Here is an 8,739-nt window from a genome sequence, read left to right as displayed (position 1 = left end):
AAACAAGAGCAATTATGTTTGAGAATAATGTATCACATTATTTTGGAGAGAAGTAGTGAACACAACAGTATACACTATGAACAAAGTGAAGATTATACAAGGTACTGGTAAGACTCCTTATAGATTTTGGTTTGGACATGCACCTTCTATAAAGTACTTTAGAGTCTTTGGAAGTAAATGTTATGTTAAAAAAGGTGATGAAGGAATTTTTCTTGGTTTTTTATTGAAAATAAAAGTATACAAATATTCTAATAAAAGATCAAATATTATTATTGAAAGTTCTAATGTAAGAATTGATGAAAAGTTCATAATTTAGGAAAGAACACTTGACTATGATTTTGATGGAGTGAAAAATTAAAGAAAAAATATTCATAATTTTGAGAAAGAAATATTTATGAAAATAGCATTGATTTATAGAGTAAATTACAAGGATAAACATAGAGAGAAGAACCTAGATCTAAGCCTAGAGAAGAAATTAGAATTGAGCATGTGACACCTAACAGAATTGTGGCAAAGAATCACCCTAATGAAGAGATAATTGGAAATAAGGAAAAATGTTTTACGATGAAGAACAAGGTAAGTGAATAATTGTGTTTGATTTCACAAGTTGAACCTGTTGGCGTTCAAAATTATGTTCCCATTTTGAGTGTCTATTTCAAATTTTGAATCACTTTGAGCCCCCTATGAATGCTTTTTGTACATATGTACTAGGCTATCCATTTGAGGCCTAAGAGGTTTTTAATGCTTCTGGAACCTTCCATTTAGTATGCCTATGTGTTCCATAAAGTTAAATTTAGATTTTGAGTCATTTCATGAAGTACTATTTTTAGCATTCATCAAATCTGCATTTTCACTCGTGTCAAACAGCGATAGGAGCCTATGTTTGCAAGTGAATATCTTGCGCCTAGAAATGTTTCATGATTCAAAAATTTGGGAGTATCTAGCGTCCATACCCAAGAGCTTTTGTTTTAGATTTTGAGTCATTTTGGATCTGTTTGACTAGGTTTTGAATCCCTCAAAGTTGGTCATTTTTTGATGTCATGCTGATGCACTTAATTCTAAATTCTGGAAGGTACTGTTTGACGAGTTATAACTTTTAACCAGTTGACCCAAATGATGAAATTTAGTTTGCATTTCATTTTAGAAGGCAAAGAAATGTTATGTTTCAAGTTTCAGCTTATGATGGATCCATTTGATCAGTTTTCAAACGTGATTCCAAATGCAATTTCAAACTTTTTACTGGTGTCAAGAAGTGCAGATTTGTCAGAACCCCTATTCGTGATGTCATATCTTGAGATCTATGATAGGTGAGATCGCATGGATTGTACCATTATTTTGCAATCCAAAAATGCTTTAAGTGTGCCAATTTTTACATCTTGAAAAAGTCATTTGCACACTTTTCTAGGTCAATTCCATTTGCAAAAAAATGCTTTTTGTCAGTGTTTCCAATCTACAAATTCTGAGTAGCTCACTTTGACTGCTTGCCAAATGTGTCCTGTTATTCATCATGAGCCCAAATTCTAGATTTATACTCTCCTCATGACAGTGAACTAATGTCCCAATTTTAATTTCCCCCAATGTCAATTTGCCCAATTTTTGAAGCCATATCTGAACACGTTTTATTGATTTCTTGCAAGTAGTTCTAAGAGGTCAACTTTGATGGTCAATATCTTTTAAACTAGAATTTTTCATGAGATGAGATTTGACATGGTACAAGTGTGTACAACAGAGAATCAGTATGCTGGTTTTCAAAGCTCGATCAAGTGTTTGGATCAATTTTTAAGGCCAGTCAAAGGGCTTCTTGGCACTAAGTTGAAAAATTATAGAATGATGTCAAATGAGTTTTCAAATGTTGATCCATTCATCAAATTTGATTTTGATCAGTATCAGATGATGAATGGATCAATTACAATTATTAGGTGTTCAAAAAGGAATTTTTTTTTAGCCAAACCCACCTTGGGGCTTGGCTAAATTCATCAAAGATTTAGGCTTAGAGGAAGGTAAACTAGATGATGATGTTCCTGAAGAGGATGATGATTCAAAAAGGGATGCAAAAGGCCTAAGAAATTATAGAGCAAGGAGAGTATGGTTGCAACAAGGATTTATCAAGTTCACCCTCTCTTTGTCATTCTTCTTATCTATGATGAGGAAACAACTCATAGGTGAACACATATAAGTGTTTCTTTAAGAAAATTGTGAGTACCAAAGATTAAGCTTGTGTATTGTGGGAACTTGGAGTATGGGGCTAGGAATTTAGTGCTCATGGAAGAGTTGATAGGATAGATGTCAAGTCAGGCTTTGCTTTTATCTAGATGGATGATGAGCAGGATGTAGAGGATGCCATCAAAGGGCTAGACAAAATAGAATTTGAAAAGCAGAGATATCAACTATGAGTGGAGTGGACAAAGCAAACTGACCGAGGCAGTCATCACTCTAAAAATGGAAAATGATCTTCAAGAAATTTGAAGCCAGCAAAGACATTGTTTGTTATAAATTTTGATCTTGCTAATACCATGGCTAGGGACCTTGAAAAACATTTTAAGCCATATGCCAAGGTGCTCAATGTAAGGATGAGAAGGAATTTTTCTTTCACTCAATATGAGTCACAAACAAAAGCAACAAAGGCTTTGAATTCCACTAACAACAACAAAGTGTTGGATAAGGTAATATTTGTGGAGTATGTTTAATGTGATGATGGTGATAGGGGAAGTTATGGATGCTCTACATAAATTTGTGATCAATCTTAGAGTCCAAAATATGAAAGATGCCTAGTGTGGGGCAGTCTTGATTATGGGAGGTAGCAACATGTAACTCAAAGGGAAGCTGCTAGCTAAAGCACAAGGCAACCCACAAGCATCAACATAGAAAGTCAGCTAGTAACTCCACACCTAAGCTTAAGGCAAGCAATGTCTAGCATTAGAGGATCCAAACCTAAGGAAAAATGTTTAGTAGTTGAGACACCCCATGCCATAAAAAGAAAGAATCATCAGTTAAAAAGGAAGGAGCAAATGTGTCAAAGAAAATGTGAACAATAAGAATCAGTGCATCTCAAGAAGATGGAATCCCACACAATCAGCAAGTGAAACCCACATGTAGGAGGCATAGAGGAAGTTGCTACTATTAAAGAAGGAGCCACCAACCATATAAAAATGTAGTTAAAGCTGAAGGTAGGGAAGTCATTTTAGAGGCCCACACTAGAGGTTAGGAGAACCTCTATGTTTGATGAGGTCGGGCAGTCACTTTGAAAGGAGACACCATAAAAAAATGCAAGAGTAAGGTCTCCCACCTATGTGAAATTAAAAATTCATAGGCACAAAATGGAGAAGGTCCCTATGTTTAAAAGGTCTCCATGCCTATCTATGAGAGAAGCATATAATAAAGGCCACCCAACAAAGAATAAGACCTGTGACACATCCAGGAAGAAACCCACAATGACTTGAGGTAATGGTTGATGCATTGAAAGAGAGAAGTACTCCATGATAGTGAAAAGGGAGCTGTGAGTAGTCAGATGTGTTTATCCCACATTGATAAAGTGGGTGTGCATTTTACATTTTAAATACATCTCCAACCATAGAGTAAAATGCCTTAAGAAAGGGCCTTTTTGAAAGGCAAGGGCACATGTCACAAGGCGGGCTCCATGCATTAGATGTGAATGCCAGTTGGAGGTGATCTATCCAAAATTTTAAACAAACTAATTGGCATGATGATGTGGCACCAAAATGGATATCGCATGAGATTTTGACATGTGTCTACATCCAACAGTGGGTGCATGCCCATAAAAAGAAAGTGCTCGATTAATAAATATTGCAAGAATGCAAGAAGTTGACACATGGTAGCGAGTCTTAGCTAGCAATGAGGTGGCAGTCATAAGTAGTTTCAGATAGAGATTCCAAATTGTGACACGTGTCCAAATCAAATGGTGTGCACAATCCTGCATTACAGAGGTGCTCATGAGATAAGAAATGCAAGTGGGTGACTAACACATGTCAATGAGCCTACTCAAGGATGGTGTGGTAGTGATGAGGCAAGTTCTATCTGGGTGATGATGTGGCAACTTGGTAGGCCAATCAGAGGTTACCACGTGGCAAAAAGGTTGGTCAAACCTAGTTGACCCCAAAATTGAAGGGGGTGGGTAAAAAATAAAATAATTTTAAAATTGTCATTTTAATATTTTCTCAAATGGATGCATGTTCAGAATTGTGAATTCAAAAGGAATTTTTCTAAAGTTCTGACTTTGGAGAATATTTTAAATTTTTGAAAAAATAAAGTTGCAAACTTGAGTTTTTAAGCAGAGGGGGGCATTTTTCAAACTAAGATTCAGGGGGTTCCTGAGAGGCAAACATAGCAATATTATATATTGCCAGAATTGTGAGAAGATGAACTTTTTGATTATGCAATTCATTTTTGCATAGGAATTCATTTGTTCAAGTTATATCAAGAAACGTAAAATTTGAGCCTTCTTAGTGAAATGAGTGAAAATCAGAAATGTAATTATAGGCCTAGTAGAAACACTTGGTAAAAGGTCTATTGGATCAATTTTGATTATATTCTGCTATTCTAGTATAATTTGGCTCCAATTTTTAGTTAGAAAGAAAAAATGATCAAGAATTAGATTTACTAGTTATAGAGAAATATTAGAGAGATTCTTTTCAATGCAAAGGATGGAATTTCAAGTGGAAAGATGTTAGACATAGAATAGATCTAGGAATTCTTTCTCTCCTATATCATTCTTTCTCTCTTTCATTGTAAGGGTTCTAGATTTTTTTTACTATGAGACCATTGTTGGTTGGAATTTTTAGTTTTTCTATGAGACCACTTTGTGGATCCAGATCTATGATTCCACCTTCATTCTTCAGCATAATTCTCTTGTATGAACAACATTAAGAAGGATGGTACAGATAGTTCATATCTATTAGGTTTTTTGATGTTTTCATTTCATACATTTGATTGTATTGTTTCAAGGAAATGAATACAAATGAGCAATAATTTCATTAGTTTCATTTTGATTCTCATCTCCCATCTTAGTAATATTCAATGTTTTATGATCTTTGAACAAAGAACCTAGGTTGTAGTTGTAGTCCCTTAAGGTTGTATGTTGTTTCATTGTTGCTTATAACTCAAGGGGTTATGTAAATGCTTCAAGAAAATCAATAGGGTTTCAAGTTTACTGATGGGGATATCATTTAAGAATGAGATTTAGATTCAACATGGATGTCTATTTATAAGGTGAATAGATAGATTGTATATCTGAATATATAAATAAGTATCGAGGATCCATATGTATGCATTTGATTCATGGATTTGTCTAATGGATTAGGCACTGGTCAGCTATAGGATCATTAGGTCTTACTACTACATATGTGAGGTTTTGTTGAATCGACATCATTAACCAAACATTTTTTCCCTTTGATGTTGAAGAACTTAAATGTGATGCCCTCACTTAGCTTGTGAATATCATAGGATTTTCATTTTCCTAATGGAGATCTATGTCATTGCATAAGTTCTAGGAGATATAAGGACTTTTATCTACTTAATAGATTCACAATTTTTTTTTGCACTGGTACCATATTGATTGGATCTGAGGTCCACCCACCTAGGTTTTGTAAAGCCTAAAGTAGAAGAAGGGTCAAGCCCTATAGTTGGCCCAGTGTCTGAAAGGATATGTAAAAAATGGGAGTTAGCTGCCCCTAGATATGTCTAGTTCTCATTGAGATAACTGGAAACCTACAAGCTTTTCAAATACCCACATAACCTAAGAATTTTGATGAAGCTTTATATTAGATTAACGCTATGAAAGAAGAACTAGAGTAGATTGAGAAAAACAAAACTTGGGAATTGGTTCCTAGACCAAAAGATAGGAATGTTGTAGGAACTAAATATGCATTTAAAAAAAATGAATGAAGAAGGTGAAGTTGTGAGAAACAATAAAATATGTGTATGTAAAGTTATTTGCAAAAAGAAGGAATTGATGTTGAAGAAATTTTTGCACTTGTTGCTAGATTAATAGTAAGAATATTGTTGGCATATGTAGCTAACAAGAAATTTATAGTTTATCAAATGGATGTCAAATCATCTTTTCTAAATGGAGAAATTGAAGAAGAGGTATACATTGAACATCCTAATGGCTTTCCTTTGATATATAAAGAAGATATGGTTTGCAAATTGAAAAAGGAACTATATGGGCTGAAACAAGAGCCTAGAGCTTCATATGAGAGATTGAAAAAATATTTGACAAGTTTGGGATTTGTAAAAGGTAATGCTAATAGTAATGTGCATCTTAGAAAGAATTAGAGTGGCTTACTAATCATTGAAGTATTTGTGGATGACATTATTTGAGGATGTAATCGTGAAACAAGATTTTTTTGGAAGAAATGAAGAAGGGATTTGAGATGAGTATGATTGGAGAGAGAAAATATTTCTTGGGATTACAAATTTTACAGAGAAAAGATTGAATTCTCATATCACAACCTAACTAGTTGTAAATTGTCTAGGAAAGATGAATTTCTTATTGTTGAACTAGAGTATATTGAGAAGAAAAAAACTTGGGAATTGGTTCCTAGACCAAAAGATAAGAATGTTGTTGGAACTAAATGGGAATTTAGAAACAAAATGGATGAAGAAGGTGAAGTTGTGAGAAAGAAAAAAAATATTTATATGTAAAGGTTATGTGGAAAAGAAGGATTTGACCTTGAAGAAACTTTTGCGCCTATTCCTAGATTAGTAGTAAGAATATTTTTGGCATATGTAGCAAAAAAAACCTTTACGGTTTATCAAATGGATGTCAAATCATCTTTTGTAAATGGAGAACTTGAGGAATAAGTATATAATTAACATACTCATGGTTTTCCTTTGATAGATAAAGAAGATATTGTTTGCAAATTGAAAAAGGAACTATATGGACTAAAACAAGAGCCTAGAGTTTGGTATGCAAGATTGGCAAAATATTTGACAAGTTTGGGATTTGTAAAAGGCAATGCTCATAGTAACATGTATCTTAGAAAGAATGATAATGACTTACTAATTTTTAAAGCATTTGAGGATGGCATTATTTTATGAGGTAATGATGAAACAAGTAAGACATTTTTGGAAGAAATGAAGAAGAGATTTGAGATGACTATGATTGGAGAGATAAAATATTTCTTGGGGATTACAAGCTTGATAGAGAAAAGACTAAATTTTCATATTAGAAACTTGTTGGAAATTTGATTGAAAAGATCATTATTGAAGATCAAAGAGGGAGATTGTTGTAAAGGAATGTTTTCAATCATTTTTTGTCATTGATGTCAAACCTACAATTTTTAGGAATGAAAATTTCTTATAAGATCCAAGTACTATCACTTAGTTGATTGATGAAGAGGATTTGATCAACAAGATGTAAAAAGAACACCTAAGGGAAAGGTTGAGTTATGGTTTTTTAATGAAGTGCAAGGATTAGTTAAGACATTTATCAAATGATGTATTGATAACATAGTTGAAGATACATAGGTTGGTTACACTTAGAAACATTAGAGGAATAAGTTGGAATAATCTTGACTACAAAGCTTAAACTAAGTTCATTAGTGAGTGTCGAGCAAGCTAGTTGAAGTTGAGAAAATTTCTAGTTGGAGCTGAGCAAAAGCACAATTTAGTGTGTGCCAAGTGATATAGAAGAAGCCAAGCATGTTCATGTGCCAAGCATACTTCAAGTGTCAAGTAAATGAAAAACTTAGTGGATGCCGAGTGAATCCATACTAGGTGTCGAGCATCAGTAAAATGTAGTTGATGCCAAGTAACATAGTGTGTGCCAAGCACCAAAATTTCAATAGTGTCGAGCTATTGCATTATTGGAAAAGTCAAAGATTTTCCAAATCTGAGTTGACAAGGTTGCTATCTAGAATTTTTTGAACTAGTTGGAGGATAAGGATGTTGAGCTAAAGGCACAGTATTTTATTTAAACCATTTTTGGATGAATTCAAGAGGATTTTTCAAGATGTTTCTAGAAGGAACAAAATATGGGTTAGATTCAATGAATTCTACCTAATCCATTCAAATCAAAATTAAAGGATGGAAGAATTGAGTAGGAAAGAAGATTCCAGACTTCGATTTAAGGAGTCATAGAACAAGGAGCAAGAGTTTTTGGTGTGCCAAAATTGCTAAGTGGTTGAAGGGTGTTAAGAAGAAGACATCAAGGTGAAGAAAGAATAGAGCACAGAGACTCTACTTTGATAAGTGGTCAAAGAGAGATGATTGCACTGGTACATTAAGGATGAAGACTCAAGGAGACAAAGCTTGAGAGGAGGACAAGCTATCAAAGCTAAAGAGATTCAAAGCTAGGAAAATGTTGTGAGCTAAAAAAGAGATCTAAAATCTACAAGATAAGTTGTCAATTGTAATTAGGTCAAAACCCCTTATTGTTACTCTCTAGCAATTGTATCAGTTAGGGTTAAATCCTATGGACTTAAATTGGTTTAATATCCATTTGTAAATCCTTTAATAGGGTGGCATTCCAAGTGAATGTTCTAAAGTCCTCTAACTAGGCCCACTTCTAACATGGTGGATAAATCTTTTAACCAACTCACATTTAACAATGTGTTCTAGCCTTTAACAGGGCAGGCCTTTCACAAGGCATCACTTCAGAAGAGTGATAATTGAGTAGCATGTTACTGGTGGTTTTTCTCAAATTAGGTTTCCACGTAAATCACTGTGTTATATGTTGACTGTTCATGTGTTATGCTTGCATGTTGATTTACAATAAATTGC

At 34.0% G+C, this 8,739-nt stretch overlaps 1 pseudogene; it reads left to right on the top strand.

The window, feature by feature from the left end:
* Positions 1–564: 564 nt before the first annotated feature.
* Positions 565–2,801, top strand: LOC149553918 (serine/arginine-rich splicing factor RS41 pseudogene; annotated as a pseudogene).
* The last annotated feature ends 5,938 nt before the right edge of the window (positions 2,802–8,739 follow it).

The sequence above is a fragment of the Cupressus sempervirens genome, chromosome 6 (assembly GCF_028749045.1).
Source record: "Cupressus sempervirens isolate cs-2001-9-10 chromosome 6, ASM2874904v1, whole genome shotgun sequence".
Lineage (NCBI taxonomy): Eukaryota > Viridiplantae > Streptophyta > Pinopsida > Cupressales > Cupressaceae > Cupressus > Cupressus sempervirens.
Note: the sequence above shows the minus strand (reverse complement) of the source record. Positions and strands in the feature narration are given on the sequence as shown.